At 34.4% G+C, this 22,004-nt stretch overlaps 1 long non-coding RNA gene across 1 annotated transcript; it reads right to left on the bottom strand.

Moving 5' to 3' along the window:
• Positions 1-630: 630 nt before the first annotated feature.
• LOC111087462 lies at positions 631-15,540 on the bottom strand. Its single transcript, XR_002612138.1, has 3 exons — positions 15,404-15,540; positions 15,337-15,340; positions 631-640 (listed from the first exon to the last, which is right to left on the bottom strand). It is a non-coding gene; the product is annotated as an uncharacterized LOC111087462 (long non-coding RNA).
• Between the last annotated feature and the right edge of the window lie 6,464 nt (positions 15,541-22,004).

Below are 22,004 nucleotides of genomic sequence, written 5' to 3' on the forward strand. Positions count from 1 at the left end.
ATTATTATACTATACTTCATTTTGTTAAGTTTATATGAAGTATCATATCGCTAGAATTAACTATAGTATTGACGATCACAAGAAATACTTTTACAAGTACAATAAAAATGTTTAAATTTTATAAAGACAAGTAGAGGTCGATATATACGTAACCTAGCTAGCTACAAAAAGTATTGAAACATGAAAGTCAAACTACAGAAACTGAGTTACTTCATTTAAAAAAAAAAACATCCCTACTTTGGCAAATCACTATAATTATGTCAAGCTAGAATTAACTAAAACTGATTTATCACGACCAAGTGAAATATCTTTATGGTTAGAAATAACTAAAACACTGATGTCTCACGATCACCAGAAGTGCCGTTGTGGCCAGCATCAAAGGGTCAAGGGAAGGATAGCAAAAACATATTAGTTGTAATTTATAAACACAGTGTGTCATCGTTTATGTTTCTACGTTTTATCACAAGGAAGTAATAAGCGTGCTTGTTTTATGTTACTGTAAAAGCTACCATACGACCAAAATTGTTAGCTTCGTTCTCAACTACGTGTCGTTTTTGGAAATATAAATTACCAGCTGATGTACCCGTTCAATGCATGGGGAGAATATATGGGCCACTGGGCGTAACGTAGTGGTGATGAACTCCAAACGCTGATCCCCCTTTGGCATTAATCTGGATACCCTAAGGGTACATGATAGGTCTGGTGATAACCGGTCCAGCACTTCTCCAGTTATAAGCGGACATACTTTTGTCAAACAATGGTTTAAGATACTCAGTAATGGCACTGACTGGCTTCATACTTAACTTAATATGAGAAAACTTTGCGGCTGAACTTGAAAGACTGCTTGCGTAAAATATAACTTTGCTCAACTTCGATATTTCAATCTCCTTCGCCAAATCGTGCTTGCAGTATCGACATCAAATGCGCTCCATGTTCAAATCTTGGTGTCTCTATCTATTGTTTTTTGTTTCTCAGTTCATATTCAGCAAACAAACAATGAAAGAATGCCACATCGCACATCAATTCTCATATGTTTTGAGTTGAGTAATCCAACTTTTCCATGTCTTGAGATGGAATGCCCTACATTTGCACGTCAACCTAGTTACATTTGCACGTCAGCCTCCATCACTAGTTACATTTAACCCTAAGAAAAGCATTTTTTATAACATAAGTCACAGCTTCGAATGCTCAAAAACTTGTACATGTATATATTATTTTTAGTTGTATTATAAATTTATAAAATCAGTATGTTGTTTTAAGGTAAACTGGGAATTTTTGATTAATTTTTCAGCAGGCAAGTGTGCATCACATTCACAAGTGAAATAATTTAGACACATACAAGTATTTCTACTGTTTAATTTTTAAAATTACCCTCATTTTTTAGATTTTTCAAATATAATCTAAACTGCCAATTTTTTGGCCATTTTACAATATGTAACTTGTACTTTAGAATAGTAGAACATAAATAATAAAGTGTTTTTTTTATATGTTTCTTACACTATAACATATTTCGAAACTAAGTACAAATGGGAGGAAATACCATTAATAGCTTTTCCCTCTCATTACAATCAATGATGCACAGTAAAATAATTAAAAGAACACTGAGTAACAGTTGACGGAAATTAGTATCGGTTAGAATGATTACGACCTTTACTAAATCATCGTTATATAATTATATTAAAAATTACATTACTCTCAACAGTTTATTTACATTCCACAGATGTTCGAGTTACATCAGCTACTTTTGTCTAGTTAAACTATAAAAATAGACGTGTTCAATTGTACAATCCATAGGGCTTTCAAGCGCTCGCTTAAAATGACTAAAGGCATGAAAGCCCATTGGAGCGGCATCAGGACAAGCATGTGATTGAACAGGACTGTCCTGATTGCAGTATATTCGTCGATCTTTCTCCTGAAAACAACCTGAGATCTCAAGGTGTGTTTAAAAGCTTATGATCTTCAAAATCTTACTTATTCTCTTGATGTTAAAAGAAGATATGCCAAGCTTCATCATAGTGGTTTTTTGTGTCAGAAAATTGCGTCTTGTAACCATAACTATCACTTCATAGATTAGTATTTTGGCTTTGGTTGATTTGCGATGTGGTTTCGGATTCAATTACTGCTCTAAAGGTTCTGCTGAGGAAATGTTTTTCACTGAAACACAAATCATTGGATGTGTCCTTTGTTTTGACATCTTTTAAGACTCTTGTCATATGAATATTTTTCATCGAATGGAAGTGTTACACAATCAATCAGAAAAGTCACCGTAACTAATTTATATGCGTCTACATAAGCTGAAAATAAACCTTTGTAGATTTTGACTTCGTTGTTGTTTCAAAATTTCACGCAAAACTTTACAAGGGTTATGTGCGCATAGCTGTACTTAATTTGTAACTGATAGCCATTCTTTGGTTTATACTTGTATGAAGGAATTGTGGAGTTTGACAGCCACTCTTATAGAATAATTATAGTCATAAAGTGCTTTTGCATTTTTGTTGTGACGGGTCGCAAACTTAGAATCCTCGGACAAGCTGTTCGAACACACTAATCACTAGGCCACGCCTGGCTCACACTCTTTAGACACAATATACTTCCCATTCTCTTAATTTTTTTATACTTACGTTTTGCATTATATTCCTTTTATTGAGATTCTTACGTACTTATATCTTTAGAGTAAGTTGCATCTGTAAACTAGACTATATCTAACTAATACTTATTTTATATACTAAGATTGTAAACTAGAAAAAAGGATGCTTTTTGTCTATTTGTAGTACACTTTTGTCCAAGTCACCGTTAAGTTTCCGGTCTTATAATGCTAAAATCCGAGGTTCGCTCACTGAGGTGGACATATCACTAACAGCCAATTGTGAAGCTTTGCGCAAAAAACAAGAACATCGTAGACTTTTTTCAATAAACTGATTCTCTAGACTAGTCACATATGTGCTTTTTACCTCGTATTTAATAATAAAACACGGAAGATTTGTATTAAAAACAGATAGAAAGTATATTTGTGTCTGCTTTAGAACTGTACTATATTGCAAATATATTCATGAATAACAAAAGTAAAGTAGTAGCTAGTTTTGAGATTCATTTTATTGTAAGATGTATATAATTGTATGTAGTTTAGAGCAGTGGTTCCCAACCTGTTAAGCGTGATCCTAGGGGTACACAAAACCTTTGAAATAGACATTACAAATATAACAAAACCCATCTCTCAAACTTAGACGGCATTCGTGGTGCGTTATTAACGTGTTTCACTAGTCAGCACTCATCAGTTGTATTGTAGAATTAATTTTGAATTATTGCATTTGGTTTATCTTTTTATTAAGACAAACTATTTTTAAGTTGTTTTTTAAGCAAATTATATGCGTCAGGGGTACGATTTTGGCTCAAAGGTCTGGCTGGAACATGAAAAGGTGAAGAACCGGTTTAGAACTACAGTCATACAGTCTTGGTCAAAATATTAGCATACTGTTCTATATTGATGTTATTGTCTACATGCATCGAGTAGTTATTGAATAAATGCTCGAGTAGTAGCAGAGAAGATAGCGTAGGATCGGACAAACAAGTACGAGTCGTTATTTTGGTCTGTATAAATTGTTTTGAACATTTGTTCCTCAGCACACATATACAAAACTGTTTTGCTATACTTTTGATATAATTTTTTTGGAAACAGATCAACTCTTTGTTAAAGCAGTTTCTCTGTACTTGGTGTAGAGTTATAGGGTGTCAAATTGTTCGACTATCCAGAATGGTATGAAGCGAACGGACATTACCAGAACAGTAGAGTACACTCAGTGTACTGTACCCAGAATTCCGCAACGTCATCGGACTACATGAAACGATTTTGTTTTTTTTCATAAAAGTATACTGGTAGATGCCGAAAAACTATTGCCCGAGATAATCGTGTTTTGATCAGGTTAACACGTCAAGATCAAAAGAAGTTTTGCAACATTTTACGACAGGAATGACACACACATATAATATATATAGGTAGGTAGCTTTAATTTTCAGAAGAAAGAGAAAAGAAAAAGGCAACCAGAAACATCCAACATCAGGTCACGAAGCATAAGTGGGTAATTATGTTATGTGCGTTGGAAGTAAGACCCGAATTGTGTTGGAGGTACTCAATGTACTTGGTTTAAACTCAATTTTAATGGCTTCACAACATGCTTAAAAAAAGATAAAAGGAGTAGATGTAAGTGCTCAAGCTCACAACGTCCCACAGCTTCACCATTTTTGTTTGTAGAGTATATTCTATAATGATAAATATCATACACTAAATGTGGTGGATTTCTAAAATGCGAAAGAATAGATGTATATTTTCTTTAGACCATACCTTTTATTATAAGAAATAGTAAAAATAACAAAATTGAGATATTTTGTAAAGAACTTGTTTGTTTAATCTTCTATGATAAAATGCATTATGATTGCCAACTTGACACAATATTTAGTTGTTATTGAACTCTGCGAAGTATAAGAATTGTACATAAACTTTCTTCAGTTATAAACTATATTCATTAGTGAAAAATGTATTGACTACCTAATTATTTGGTGAACTAATAAGTTTAAATGTTATTGTGCTCATAAAGGGAAGTTTGAAAATTTGAAAAACAACAACAACATGGAAATAGAGTTTCTGAGTCATCAACAAATATCTAAACTAATATATGTTTGAAACAATATTAAGTGAAAGTATAATTCTCTATTTATGATAAAACAGTTTCAAAGTATTAAGGCACCTTGTACTTTAAACAACTAGTTAAATGCCTTAGGTGAATACGTCATGTGTTTTTACATGTCATCAGATTTGATGAATCAGTCCAAAATTATCAAAAGGGTTGAAAGAGTTTATACTGTTTGGAGTTTTCATGAGTAACCTATCTGTAGTATTTAGTAAACATTCGTTATAACTATTTTTAAATGAAAAGTTCTGCAGAAAAAATTGTAAGAATATTACATAATTACGTAAGTTTATCAGAGTTTATCGAGATTTTAGCCTTATTTGAAGAATGCCTGTATGCAAAAAGTTTTAGTAGAGTTTTGTGAAAAATGTTACAGAAAGGTAAGAATCATAGTTTTAATTTCTACAATACTAATGTTTAAATATAACTATTTGTGTAGATAGTTTAAAACTAAACTTTAGCAGAACAGTTATATAAGTTAACTTATACATATAAACACGAAATTTGAATTATTTTATATCATTTATACATTTTAATGATTGTCCTTTTCAGGGTGTATAAATTTAAAATTATCTTATACCATATAATAATTATGGAAATGAAAAGTATAGAACAAATGAAAATGCAAAAAGTATGTCATTGAAATTAAAAGTAGAAAGAAAAGCTTTAACCATATACTATAATATGTTAAATTTGTACTAAATCAATTCTTATATCATAAAAATACAATCGGCTATGGAATAATAATGGTTTTATTTATAAAAACGAAACATTAGGTGTAATAAAAAATTTAAGGAGAGATAATTGCATGATATATATCAATTACAGAAGCAAGAACTATAAAACTAATGAATTAATGAATTGTTTTATATATAAAGTAATGAATAATTGTAAAAGCATGTAATGTAATTATCGTCTATGATATAATATCTGCCTCATTCAAATAATGGATTTACCTATAAATTAAGATAGTATGTGTGATAAAAACCTTTTACATAACATATGTAACACAAATTATCAGCTATCTTATAATAGCTGCCTTTAAGAAATGGTTTTACTTATAAAGTATTCAAAACTTTTATGACACATGCAAATTAATTATTGACTGGAAACACATTCAACTATGTTAACCGTCTCATTCAAATAATAGTTTTACTTGTAACTTTTAGGACATATAATTAAATATAGAAGTGAAAACTACAATGTTAATGACATAATCATATGTTAAAACTATAACTGACGCCAAAAAATACAATTATCTCGCGGTTTTACTTATGAAAGTGGAACAGTAGGTGTGAGAAATATTGAGTATTTAAGCGATAATGTAAGCAATAATTGAGATGCCACATGCTCAATTATGTTAACTAGAGTAACACTGTCCTTGGTCAATTTATAGTACCTTAGTAATACCATTAGCCCCTAGCAACATGCCTTCTAGCGCCACTTTGTGGAACTATCACCTAATCGTTTCTGTCCACCTCTGGTGCACTTCGTAACACTATGGTGTCATCGCCTTTATCCCCTTTTACTTATCACCTGAGGCACCTAATCAGTGGCTTGCCACAAGATTGCTGCCCTAACTAATGACGTTGTAGGCTTGAGCACCCACATTTGTCCTATTTCTCTTTCTTTTTTTTAAGTTTGTGAGGCCAGCGAAATTGAGGTTAAACAGGATAGATGGGGTACCCCCAACGTAATTTGGGTCTTACTTTCATTGGTACCTCAAAAACCAGGGTACATTACATAACAAGCAACCTTATGGTTTGTACCCTATACAGCCTCAAGATTGTTCATTCGAGACTGTGCAAGCCAAGCCATAGTTTTTGTGTTGCAGTGGCCTCTTTACCATCAACATATCATTTCACCACATTTACTGACACAGTCAGGTTGCCGTCAGTCTAGTATGGATCATAGACACTATTGAGATGCAGCCCCAAACTTGTACTAATCCCCTCCACACACACAAACACTGTTTCACTGTACATTTTTTACATTGACTGTGATACTATTCTCTATTTTCTGACCACTGAACACATTGTCATTGATTATTGCCAACATAACGAGTGTTTTGAAATCCACAAGCTCCATCATCAGTAACCTATAACAATACACTTCAGGAATGATGCATAATGTTACGACAGCGGAAGACACGCGACGCTGGGAGCATGCGTCCGGAATTTCTAGAAAGATAATGACTTATCGAAGAACTCCGCGAATATCCGAGAGTTTGCCGTAAGATCTTATTTTTAGTATATAAGCCCGGCAAATAAAGCCAGCAATAGATTGCTATGCAGCTAGATTGAAGAGATAGATAATTTAGTCAAGCGAACAGTAGGCACTATAAGTAAAGTATGTGAATCACTGTGATTTATAACGTGTGTTTATAAAGGTTGTTAAGTTTAAAGTGAGTGTGGAAATTCTTTGTACTAAAAAGATATTTCAAGAAAGAATAAACTAGTTTTAATTAAGAAAGGACTGGTATCGCTGAAGTTCCTCCGAAAGAATTTATACTGGAAATTAACAAACGAGCAGATACGTAACAATAACACACACACATATATATATATATATATATGCAGTTAAAGTATACCTTATCATTAAAAGTGATCAAATTATTGAAAAAATACAATAAAAAACTAAAATATACTAAAGTATAACAAATATATGACAGTATTTACGGAAAAGAAGTTAAAATTGATAAGTGCATAATAATAATATTTCATTTAAAATAAAGGTAGTGGAAAGAAACTAAGTTTATTGTTTAAGTTTGGATGTTGAGGTTAGAACTTTGTGTATACGGATAGGAGAAGCATAAGTATCCAAAAGTTTTTGTACGGCTCTGCTCGAAACTTTTACTTGTTCATAGAAAAGTATCTTTATTGTGATGATGTATTTTGCTAATATAAGTTGGACTTACAGTCACTACAAGTGTATTGGCAAATGACCCATTCAACTTAGAGAAGGAGACAGAAGGTTTTTTAGTTCGAAGCCTATTGTGAATCTGAAAGTATGATGCGAAAATTACCTCTAATGTAATTTGTGAATAGAAAGACTTAGATAATTTCTGAATTTCAGTTCAGACGAAACTGCTTATTTATATTCTATGTACATTACAGGTAAACAGAATGTATACACCGTATTGTAAAAAACTCCTTAAAGTAGAAACGATGTTACATTATATTGCATTCTAAACGATGTTACAGTCTATTGTATGCTGTATCTATGAAAGTTGAATACAAAATCTTTTTTGTCTGCATTACAGAGGCAGATGCATTCAAGTATTTTTATACACATCATGCAATAAAATGCATTTGCAAACTAGATACAGGTAATCTTTCTGTTTGTGTTATATATATATGTATACATATTCGCCACATTCTATATTTCAAAACTATACATAAGTGAGCATTTAGATATTTAGATGTAAACACTTTTTTACGTAGCCTCTGTATACATTTATTACAGTAGTCATAAGACTTTATGTTAGGCCTATTATACTTTATAACACTACATTCCTAATCTAGTCCCTTACGGAATTTCAAGAACTAGAAGAGTGTATAGTAACAGTATTTCAATCATACTATATTCATCATATCCATTACCGACGATGCGTTTCGCTCAATCCAGAGCTCTTCAGACCGGGTGGGATACAATGAACACAGTAGTTGTTTGTTACAACAACAATTGTTATGGTGTGAACGCGATTCTAATTCTTGAAAATTCATTAGGAACGTAATTTTAAAAATATAATGTGCTTAACGTAACATCTTATGACAAGTATACTGAATTATGTCATGCTTAACCAGCTTCTAAAAGTGCATATCTTGCAATATAACGCGAGATATATATGCTTTATTACACTAACTACAGATCAATAGATCATATAACGCCTCGCCAGGTTATGCGTTATACACAATAAACACTTGATGTGTGATAAAGGATGAGCCAAGCGTGGCGTAGTGATTAGCGTTTCAGTACTGTGAATCGTAGATTCGAGGTTCACGATCCATTGCTGCAAATTCTCGAACCACACTTTGGGGCAATAGGTGTATTATACGAGTAACGATCAAATTGCATTATTCAATCAGATAAGATTAGGCTAAGAGTTGGTAGTGGGCCCTGTTGGCTAGCTGCCTTTCCTGTATAGTTAATCAGTTCAAAATTAGGGAAGGCTGTTGGCAGACAGCCCTTGTGAAGCTTCGCGCGAAATTCTGAAAAACAAACCAACAACGAACAAACCTGATAAATGACTGATACAGATATTGTTTCGTTTATTTTTTTAATGTTGGAGCAAAGCCACATTGGAATATCTGCTTTGGTTACATTTCAACAAAATTTGAAAAACAATTGAAAACTGCCATTACTGAATGGTTTCCTGCAGTGAACCCCTACTGTGCTTATTCCACAAGCAAGCTGTTGCTTGCAACGCACAAAGATGCGATACCTATCACACAGAAAAGTATGGTTATTTATGAATTCTCGTGCCACTTGCGAACGTCGGTATGTAGGTCGCACTTCACAAAGATTGTAGGATAGAATTAAACAACAAGTACCCACATCCATAAGAAATAAGAGTGTGAAAGAAAATAATTAACCATGTCGCTCCTGTAAAACAATAGATCTACTGCCAAATTGTGAATCAGCGATTGGCCAGCATTTACTAGTGAACCCGACTTGTGCTGACAACTACATGGATAGCAGGTTTAAAATTATTGCAAATAGTCTGTCAGCCTTTCATTTCTGTATTTTGGAAACCACTTTATTAAAACACATAAACCTGTCCTTTGCCGCCAAAAAGAATTCCTCTACAATCTACACATCCTTCAATAGGTCTGTGACATTTCCTGATTAGCTTAAGGCTATGCCAATCAGTGATTGCCTTACCGGGCTACGTTGATCTGACTCATTTTATAAGCTGTACTATTTCCTATAGATCATTTTCCAGACGGTTCTGCTATGATTAGTGGCAAAAAGCTTCAGCAGATATTTCCTTTGCAACATCCCAATCAACAATTGGTCCAGTTATTAACGCTATTTTCAAGCTTTGAACAACTCGACTTTCAAGATCTACATATTGTTACGTCTCTGGTCGTTGGTTAATTTTCCATAGAAATTCTTTCCTAAAAAAACAAAAAACAAACAAACTTAGCGATACAAGTCCTTTCGTAATTAAAACTAGTTTATTATTTCTCAATTCAACTTTGCAATACACTTAATTTCCACAGTCACTTTCACTTCATCACACGCTATAATTCACAACGAACGATTCACGCACTTAATTTCTGCGCTTGACTCAATTGTCCGTCTCTATCTCTTCAATCTGCAATTATTTATCTATGCCGTCACTTCTCGCCGGTCATATGTATACGAAATAGAGGGCGTCTGGAGAACACTCGAGGACATGACCTTCCGCTGTCGTAACAATATCTACATGTGCCGATGTTTCCGTTTTATCAACGTTATATTTTAAGATCTGTGCAAGAACTCAGCTAACAGATGTTTCCGCATATAAAAACTATCTTCAAGTTTTGTACACCAAAATAACTTTTCAGGCTGTGGTTATTCGAACCCCGATTCTAGAATTGTAAGATAATATACATATTGGAGGATAATATAATTTCAACTGTTAGATATACACGACTGTTTCAGTTTAATGCGAGTGTTAAATTTAGTTATTTTTAGAAGTGATAGCTTATCGCAGGTTTGTTTACATAACTGTTTACGAAAGCATACATTGTATAGTTCAATAGTTATGAAGTGGTGGTTGATATATTATTGCATCATGTTACTAGAGCTTTCTGAGTTTTTCTTGTTGTTTTAATTGATAATAATTCATAATAAATAGTAGTGTGGGGAACGTTCTAGACCTCTGTTGGAGTACAAATACATGTCGGGACTTAGTTTGATAGCTAGATCTAGACTGTGTGATTGTGGGTTTAGCCATTAAGAGCGTATAGTGGTGATCTTTAATCTGAAATTATCACAGATTGTATTGTAATAACAGAGTAGAGAAGAATAATTCGTATTGCAAATGTGTGTTCTAAAGTGATTGAGTCAGTCTCTGTGGACTGTGACGAAAAAGAGACAATAATTTAAAGCTTTGGATACAACTGTGATAACCAACAGTGTAACGAACATTTGTATATACGTTTGACTTATTTTGATATATTATTTTAAAAGAGGTGGACTGTGTACTGATTGTATGTTGTTGAAATTTATCGTAAAGAATCTGGCCCATACATAAAAATCTGACAATTTATTAGAAATTTATAGGCCTGATGAACTCTATTCGGTAGCTAAATATCTCACTACCATCGGCAAACATCAGGCAATGTGTACAGTTGAAATGATATTATATACAATTCTTACTGAAAACATTCACGTCCGTTCAGGAAAAAGAGGTGAGATTAAAATTATTATCATTAATGATATATCACATCGACTACTAGTCACTACATCATGTTTCGTCAGCTTAGGCATTATAGACCATAAGAGTTGAAGACGTATACAATTTACAATAAACTGCACAACATATATTTTCAAGACAGTCCTTGAATGAATGTCTTACGATAGACTATGTTTAAACTTATCACACACATACCTTTTAAACAAAATGTATGTAAATATTTTTCAGTAGAATGGACCTCTAAAATTCAAACAAATAGTCGTTCTAGCGGTTTTTTATGTATTTTTGAAAGGGACTGCACATCAGTCTAATAATGAACATACTTTTTATTCCGACTTTCCATATTGACCTTACAATAAACAATACCTGTAAACTAGACTTTCTGTCTACTCTGTATGCGTTTATAGTAGACCACACCCCTATTCAAGGCATGATTATGTCATATATATTTTTTTATATATACTTATTTTATAATAGAATATACCTGAAATCTAGACTTTTTTGTAGCTATTCTTTAGATATACCTCTTGCAATATGCTTTCTGTCAACGACATGTGCACAAATTGGACAGTATATTGCATCTGAATTTGAAATAAAGATATTAACTAATTTTTTTATCTATACGACTTTTCAACTGAACCTTTAAGTTAGAAACAAATATACATTACTCATTTAATGTATATATATACAGCTTACACTAAAGTTTATCCACAAACTAGTCACAGATAACTGCAGTATGTTTTATAACACTGGGGACATGTGTCTCACTTTTTTTTTTGTGCAAACTAGTAAAGCTCCCATCTTGAAGTAAAAACTATAACAAAAGATATAATAAAGTCAGTAAAACAACGCGTGGAGTTTCAAATTGTAAGGCGGGTTGTAATTGCTAGCATTCTTACTGACTAAGTTTAAGTTGGGATTTCTTTGTGACAAGTCAGTAAAAATGTGAATTGTGCCCCTCGAATGATGTATTCCTCCAGATTCAAAGAATCTATGTTTAAAAATTGTATCTCTAATTAGAAACAAACATATTTTTTACATAGTTCCTATACAAAGGGTTGAGTATGTTATATGAAAACGATTTTCAATATGCAAATCAGTAACACACGTGAAAAACAGCTAATATGAAGTCACAGTGGAATGGATTGTATCAGAAATACATTATGAGATTGTTTGGCGTTTTTAAGGTAGTGTGATGCAAAATGTTCATATACTCAAATCATGAAATGTGTTCAGACGGGGATTTAGAATTTCCAAGACGATGCTATCTTTTATACTTAGTGGCATTAGAAAGTTAAGGATTATGGACCAATTCTTGACACTAGGACCATACAGAAGAGACTTTCAACAAGTCTTACACTACCTGTGTTAAACAAAGTATGATGTTTTATAACAGATGAGAATGCACAAACACTAAAGTCAGAGGCAAAAGCCGCCCACATGCTCCAGACAACAGAACACAAGATAACCAAGAAGGATCTTCATCTGAAAAATCAACACGTGTACACATATTGCTTTCTCCACATATCCAGGAAAGAAAGACAAACTGTAGAAACCTGTATGAACGGTACCTAGTTAGGGAGAATGACATTACGTGGTGACCACCGATGATGAAACATATGTGTACCTTGATAACTGTAACGAGTCTTGTGAGAAACTCTTTGAAGAAATCATGACCATTACCAGATGCTGTGTCTGGGGTAAGTTATGAATCAAGAGAATGAATACAAAGGTCAAGGTGAACTCTGATTACGATCAGACCAACATTCTGCACACTTTGTGTTACTCAAATATAGTGGCTCTGTAAAGATGCGACACCAACAAGGTATTAGTTTACCGAGCTAAGGCTTCCATTAATACTTCTCGTTCATTCAGCTGGAGAATGAAACAGGTATTCATGCTATTTCATACAAAAACATACCAATAAAGTCGCTAGACGCAGCACATATGGATTTTTCTGGTTGAGCTGTTGAAACATCATTCATCCTGCATTAGATAGATTATGGAAAACCACACAGAGGCGTGGTACGCTTTGGGCATGACAGCCTTACAACAGAGCCTTTTTGCAATAGATTCTATACTGCAAGGATATTTTTAAGATTCACAGTCGTCAGATATAGCATGAGCGAAAGTGGCGACATGTGCTGTAATGACGTGGTGAAGCTTCAAAATCATTTTTGAATATAACATTCTCAACTACCCATATATGTATCTGAAAAGAAAATTTATCTCAAATTAAACACTAATATACTATATGTTCTTTTATTTATAAGCCTTGCAATAACCTATAGCTCTAAACTCAAAACAAATATAATTTTATATATTTATTATACACTAAACTTATATATACTGTATATCAGCGTTTGAATGTAGTGAGTGAGAAAATTTTAGAATGCAACAGTTTAAACATGAAAGTTTGAATGCAGTAGATCAGAATATTTTGGAATTCAGCAGTTGTACATAACATTTTCAATGTAAAAAGTCAGACAAGTTTATAATTCAACAATTTGGTTGGTTGACGTTTTTTGGTGTAAAGCAGCTAGGCTATTTGTGCCAAAAAACGGTATAAAAATAAAAACAAAAAGTAAAATACTAAAAACGTCAAAAGAAATCAAGTTTATAGTTAAAAAAACCCAAATAAAGTAAACAACTTAAATAGATATAAAAGGCCAAAAGCTTATTAAAAGCTAAAAACACAATCAAGCTGGACAGTGTCACCTTCGCCAATGATACTGTCCAACGTCAGGGGTAAACCCGAAGAAAAACCATGTCTAAAATGGTACTGCTGTTCGCAGTTGTAATAATGGCATGAAAGCAAGATATGGGCAATTACAACCCGAGTGACAGAAAGTGACATTGGCGGATCAGACCCAGATAAAAAAATTGAATTATGAAACTGTAGCCGATGCGAAGACTACACAAGACAGATTCCTACCTCTGATCTTTAAAGAAATTAGATGGCCAAGTAACAACAGCAGGTTTGATTTGGAAAAGCTTGTTATGAATTTGCTCACCTCAAATCGACAGCCAACAGGCTCAAAGCCGTGACCTGATCTTAGGACCATAATCCATATAAGGGACAGGCATGGCTGTGACTATGCCAGTTGCAGTGTTAGCAAGCTTACCCATAAATACCAACATGTTCAGGTATCCAGAAAAACTGGACAGAAACAGAAGACAGAGAAAAGTGGGCCAGTTGTTTCTGAACATTGACAAGAACAGGGTGAGAACTCACGTGAAGCAATTCCGTGGCCAGTAGAGAGCTACGAGAGTTTACGTAAATGGTACAGTTAGTGTACTGCTTAGATTCTATGTGATCCAGGGCAAAAGAAACGGTATACAATGCGGCAGTGAACACAGAAACTGTAGAGGGGATCCTGTGTGAAACCACTGAGCCACAACAAACTATGGCAGAGCTCACAGAGTCAACTGATTTCGAGCCATCTGTAAAAACGGGAACAGAAGAATGGTTTGAAAGATGTTTGGTAAAGAGAAGACGGTACTTCCTATTTGGAGTATCCGTCCTCCTCAGATGACTGAAGGAAAGGTCACAAGAGGGGATGGTAATGAACGATGGCAGGGTGGGTTGATCATTGGACTCAGCATCGTCATTCAATGATAGGCCCAGTTCAGCCAACTGTGCCTGGATATGAAGGTGAAAAGGAGAATGGCAAACCATCTATTTCCAAAAGAGTACAGCCCTCCAAGGAAGGAAGACACAACCTCAGATGGGATGCCATGGTTAGGATCGAAGCTTAGTAGCATAAAGCAAGGAAAGTTGCAAATGTCTGAGATGAAGAGGAGGTTTATGGGAATTAGTGTAAATCAAATGGTGTAAAGAGCCCAGCATTTTCAAGGCAGAGGCCCTGGCAGAAGCATAGACCAGATATCCATAGATAAGCCTGGATCATATGAGGGCACGATAGATCTTGAGCATGACACATCTATTCACTCCCCAAGAGGTGGAAGAGAGGATGTGGAGGATGTTCAATGCCCTTGTACACTTGACACGAAGCTGCTTAATGTGAAGAATGAAAGTAAACTTATGGTCAAAGATAAGTCTCAGGAACTTTGTCTCAGTCACCATGGGAAGAACATTACCACGAAAATGAATGAATCTAAGTTTCAAATGGACAGCAACTGCCTGTTGTGGGATATTCTAGTCAGTTTTGACATCACATACCTATTTACCAATGTTCTGAACTAGAAACCCTTTGTATCACCAGACAATGACTGCTGAATGACAACTCTCTACCACATAGAACCGACATGAAGATAGACACCATCATGGAACTAACGACTATTTGCCTACAATCAACTTATTTCCAATACAACGAGGAATTCTATGAACAAACAGATGGTCTAGCCATAGGGTCACCACTCTCTCCAATCTTAGCAGACATTTTCATGGAAGACTTTGAAGAAAGAGCCATCTCATCCACACATATAAATCCAAGTTTCAATAGACGTTATGTTGACGACACTTTCGTTATCTGGCCCCACGATCGTGAAAACCTAACAGCCTTCTTACAACAGGCCTTCTTTCGTAGACAAGAATACTCACTTCACCATGGAAATAGAGGAACAAAATAGCTTATCATTTTTTGACACACTGATCAGCAGACAAGAAGGAAAAATCACCACAACTGCATACAGAACACCCACCCACACGAACAGATACCTACACTTCCAGTCCTTTCATCCAAGTTCGATAAAACGTGGTATAATCCAGTGTCTAAACAAGAGAGCAGAAAACATTTGCGATAACACATCCATCGAAACAGAACGCCAAAACACCATACAGTGTTTCATCAAGAACTCCCTGAAGAAGACCACAACAGAAAAGAAAAATAAAGAAACCACTACCACTACAACCATATACCTCCCATACCTGAAAAAACGTCAGTGAAAAACTCAAATTCAAACAGAAACCTACCAACAAAAAACAGAAAAACGTCATTTATGAAATTCCGTGTTCCTGCAACAAAACATACATTGGAGAAACGGGAAGAAGACTTGCAACAAGAATAAAAAACATAAAGAGAGCACAAGACTCATGAAAACACAAAATTCGGCCATTGCAGAACACGCCATGTCAACAGGACACAACACAAATCGGGAAAAGCTAGAATAATCAACACACATTTGTAGGTTTCTACAAAAGGTAGAGACTATCCATTTAAAACTTAGATTCATTATGAATACTCTGCTTAAACAATCTATCAAAGATCACGAAGATGAAGTTACAGATCAGGATGCTAACCCACTGCCAGCAAAAATGGGCACAAACAGTCTTAGAAGAAGAGAAGGTGAAACTGTTCTCCCAGGTCCATCTGAACAAGCGAGTGAGAGCAGTCTAAAGCTGCCACTCATTAAACCTCGTGTTCAATGACTGACAATAAATGTGGAAGTCGTTGATTTAGAGGCCCTTTGCAACAAAAGGAGGGAATTGTTGAGTGAGGGCATTGATCTTAATACAGAAAATTGACACTCAAGACACAGCCCTGAGAGAATCCAATTTCCTGTGTGAATGATCGGGACAGGGTCGATCCCACACAAACTTGGAAAATCTGGTCAAGTAAAAAGTTACAAATATAAATGGGTAAAATTTACCCAATATGAATGGAGTGTCACGCAAAATGCCAAACATCCAAGCTGTGTCGTAAACCTCTCAAAGAGAGAGACAGCTATTCAAAGCCATAATTAGATGGAATCTTGGGATTCTTCCCAAGCTTTGATTAAGTGAGAACAATACTTTTATGCTAAACATCTGGAAAATCATTCTTCCGCCAAATCTGGTTAAAACAACCAGAAGAAGAGCAAGAGAGACAGGAGAGAGATGGCGCAGCATCTCATAGTGAGCATAATCAGGTTCAATTGATGTACTGCCAGACTAACGAAGAGAAAGTCCCACAAGTGTAAATGGGCGATTATAATCATAGACACGATCTGCCAAAAGGAAAGTGGCAGAAGTTGATGGAGAAGTTTTTCTTAGTTTGTGGTTAAGCACAAAGATGCACAATGGGTTATATGTGCTTTGCCCTTCACGGGTATCGAAACCCGATTTCAAGCATTGTAAGTTCATAGACATATCGCTGGGCTACTGGTGGGTGGTGAGAGAAGAGACAGACGTGCTGGAAAGTTGGGAAAGCACTCCCCAAGAGTATCGGCAATACTCTGTACACCAGAACCTTCCTGGCCATTGGCGAGCAAGATGAAAAGGGGATGGGAAGCATACCTCCCTCTGACCTTCCGAATATTATCCTAGACAACTTTGAAATTGGGGATAGAAGAGATGCTAGTAGTAAACTTAATCCAGGATTCCTTCTGGCTTTAATGCCTGATCAGCATGGGCACGAGCCTGCTGGAAAGCATTGCAATTGGTAAAAGTGGGATACTTGCTAAAGTTATCCAGACCTGAGATGTCACTGGATGCAATGGTGGGGATAGAGACAGGAGTAGACATAGATCTGTCAATGCTTGCATCCACAGAGGGTAAAAAAAGACTCTTCACATGGTGTTAGAAAGATTCCGATCGAGACACGGAAAGATCTTTCTGCACTACCAATGTAACAGTGGAATAAAGTGCAACAGCATATGTCTGAGATTGAACTGGGGACAACAACATCCGGGCCTCGGGATAAGATATGTTGTTTACAGTATTTAAATACTTTACCTCTGTTTCCTCCACTCACTTAGGGCAAGAACTACCACATTTTGTGTAGTGAGGGTCCAGTTGACATTCATAGGCGTTATGATATTTGCCACCAGAATGAGCACACGTCAAAGAACCATGATAAGCACCACTTACACGGAAAACACTGCAGAGGATTAGAAATATAAGACCGTACTTTACAGTTCAGATTACCTGCTTTGACAGTGCCAGGCAGTTGTGGCAATGTAAACGTTAATATAAGAACATTGGTAGGCAGCATAATACCTTCTTTATGAGTGGAGATACGTTGAATAGCAGAAACACCTTGGCTGGAGAAACCAGAGAGGATCTCAGACTTGAGGGTATTCCTTAAATCCCTCTCAACTATCACTCGTCGGGAGGAATTCAAAGTAGCATGGGGAGTTTCCACCAAGATGTCTCCAGAATATAGCTTCTTAACTGACTTTGGAGAGCCGCCAGCAAGCCCCTTTAATCCCTTCTGGATGAAAAAGATAGATATTTGCCCTAATGATTTGTCAGTCAAATAATAAAGAATGAGAAAACAAGGAGATTATAAATGTTGATTATAATTCAACCGTTGTATATCAGTTTACAAATCATAAGTTAGAAAAGCTATATGTACTTCAACGTTTCAGTGTAGAAAATGAGAAAATCTTACTATTCGAAGGTTGTATATCAACGTTTCAACGTACTAGGTGAAAACTGTAGCATTAAGCTGTTTTACAGCAATGTTTCAATGTAAGAGATCAGAAAAGAAAGAATTCAACAATTTTACCTCAAAATTGGAAAGTATTAGATCAGAAAAGCTTAAAAGTTAACAGTTGTGGATCAGTATTGGAATGTAGTAAGAGAGAAACTCTTAAAGTTCAAGAGTTGTACATTAACATTTGAAAATAGTAAACGAGAAAAGCTCAGAACTAAAGTGTTGTAGATCACATAAGCTTTGAATTCAATAGTTATATGTCAACTTTTCGACACAGTACATCAGAAGTCTTAAAATTCAACTTTTGTAAAATCAACGTTTCAATGTATTAAGACAGAAAAGCTTAGAAATCAACAGTTATACACCAACGTTTCAAGGTATTACATCCAAACAGTTTAGAATTTAACAGATGTGTTTCAGTGTTTGAAAGTAATGAGGGAGAAAGTTTCAAGGTAGAAGATACAAAAAGCTTGGAATTCATCAGTTAAACATCAAAGTTTGAACGCAGTACATGAGAAAAGCTTACAATTTAACAGCTATGTATCAATGTTTCTATGTAATAATTCAAGAAAGCTCAAAATTTAACAGTTGTATATCAACGTTTCAATATAATTCAGATAAGCTTAGATTTCAACGCAAGCAAACCAACGTTTCAAATGAAATACGTCAGATAAGTTTAGAATTTAAGAAACGTACTTCATCGATGCGTTGTAGTACGTCACAAAAGCTTGGAACTTGTACATCAACGTTGGAATGTAAAAACACAGAAAAGCTAAGAATATAACAGTTGTACATCAAAAAGCTTAGAATTTTACTTTAACGTTTTATGTAGCAGATCAGAAAATAACTATACATCAACGTTGCAACGCAACAAGTCAGAAAAGGTTATACTTCAACAGTTGTACATCAATTTCGATGCCACAAGGTAGGAAATCGTAGAATGCAACAATTGTACATGAATGTTTCGATGTAGTACATTATAAAAGGCTACATTTCAACAGTTGTACATCAACGTTTGATTGCAGTAGTCAGAAAAGCTTAGTATTCAGCAGTTGTAAATGTATGTTTCAATGTAGTAAAAGCCTAGAATTCAAAACTTGTACATAAACATTTCAATATAATAGGTATAAGATGTCAGAAAATCATATAATCCAACACTTTTACATGAAAATCAAAAATAGTATATTAAAAAAAGTTGGAATTTAACAACAGTATATCAACATTTCTATGTAATATGCCAGAAAAGCTTAGATTTCGTCAGTTGTACATGAAAATGTCAATGTAGTACATGAAAACAGTTTAGAATTTAACGTTTTAAATGTAATACGTCAGTTAAGAATTTAACGTTTTAAATGTAATACGTCATTTAAGAATTTAACGTTTTAAATGTAATACGTCAGTTAAGAATTTAACAGTTGTACATCAGCGTTTCAATGTAAGAAGATATAAAACCTCAGAATTTAACAGCTGTATATCAATGTTTGAATGTAAGAAGATATAAAACCTTAGAATTCGACAATTTTATTCTTAAGATTCAAGGTAGTAGATCAGAAAACTTGAAATTGCATGTCTCTTATGAAAAAATACACAAGCATCTAAGAAACATTGGAAAACTCCATAAAGAAGGTGTTTGGTTGCTTCACAAACTCTCCGATGATCGACAAAGGAGTAATTCCTTTCGAACTTCTCAATTCACAGCGAACTGTCAATGCAGAGACCTATACTCAGCAACTGGAACGTTTAAATCAAGCCCTTCATCAGAAACGCCTTTCACTCGTCAATCGGAAAGATGTTCTTCTCCACGACAATGCACGTCCACATGTGGCACCTTTGACACAACACAATATTATGAAGTTGGGTTGGTAAGTTTTCCCCCACCCACCATATTCTCCAGATATGGCACCATCAGATTACCATCTTTTTCGTTCGCTGCAACACCATCTTAATGTGAAAACGTATGTAAATGTGGAAGGTGTTAAAGAGGACATCGACATGTTTTTTGCTTCAAAGCCAATTGATTTCTTTAAACAGGGCATTAACAAGCTGATTGTAAGATGGAAAAGGATCATCGATAAGAATGGAGACTATTTCATTTAATAAATGTTTTATTTTGATATATAAGTTGTTCGGGTTTTTTCATCCAAGAATACTTAAAGTTCAATAGAAAATTAATTTATCAACTGATACTTAAAATATTTTCGTAACAATTAAGTTATAAAATGAAAATAATAAAAAATTAAGATAAAAATGGCATATTGTAACATGAAATATTATTATAAATAATCATATTAATATTTTTAATGAATGAAGATCATTAATCTTGAAATCTATTTTGTTCATTATGTATTTAATCTTTGTTCTTTCTTGCCTATAAGTTTCATGTTTTATAAGTACAATCATTTGAGAAACAACAGCTCTATTTACATTCGACTACACGTATCGATTAATTCAAAATGATGATTTTAGTTGAATTAATTATATACTTCTTAAAAAAATAACCTTTTATGCCGAATATTGAAGATTGCTAGTACAACTTTTGTGTAAGCACCACATTTAGCTCATTAGGATTCGTACAAGTTACAAGTCAGTTGTTTTGGAAAAGTGGCGCAGCGGTATGTCTGCGGACCTACAAAGCTGAGAATCCGAGTTTCGATACCCGTGGAGGGCAGAGCACAAATAGCCCATTGTGTAGCTTTGTACTTAATTACAAACAAACAAACAAAACCTTATGGATACTGTTGGGTCGCCTTTACCGGATAAGAAAAGTTTCAAACAAAAAGAATGATGTAATTTTTTAAAGGAATGTTTCCTGTCATTTAGTACCAAAATCTTGGAAAACCTCATTTTTCCAATGGATAATGGTAACTATAAGTTTTACCTTTTAGGTTCATGAAGACTCTGATAAATAAAATAAAAATTTCCGAAGCAAAAAAGGATTTAAAAAATTTACTTACTTTATAAAATTTACATCGTTTTGTTTTTACTTGCCTAACTTAGGGTGTGTTGATTGACTTTGTGTGTAAAACATGGTGTCTTCTAACATTAGACAGCGAAGTTCTAATGATTTCATTGGAAAAGACATTTTGAAAACTAGTCTGTTTGTTTAAAATATTCACGTAAAGCCACATAAGAGCTATCTGCTCCCCAGTAGCACAATCTGGTTGTGTAATTAACTCGCCCGATCTGTGAATCCGAGGGCTTATTGTTCGCCATCGAAATAAAAGGCGTGACAGTGCAATCAAACTTTTCGGTAAGACAAGTTGTAAGACAAGTTTAGGGCTCCAACTGCTAGATATAGCTTCTATAAATAGAGGTTTGCGTATTTACAGCAGTAAATTTTATTTACTCTGTTTTTTATAACACGTTTAATTTTTAAGGTAAAATTGATTTAAAAAACTCAGTTTAACTTTTAGAATAGGCGGAAAAATTTAAGAGTAGGTTTATTAAACTCAAACGTCTACAAGATCTTGCCTATATGTACATTTTCAAACATTAAGAACAAATTATTCAGTGCTAAAAATGTATTTGTAAAAA

This window comes from Limulus polyphemus, unplaced genomic scaffold (genome assembly GCF_000517525.1).
Source record: "Limulus polyphemus unplaced genomic scaffold, Limulus_polyphemus-2.1.2 Scaffold2183, whole genome shotgun sequence".
Classification (NCBI taxonomy): Eukaryota; Metazoa; Arthropoda; class Merostomata; order Xiphosura; family Limulidae; genus Limulus; species Limulus polyphemus.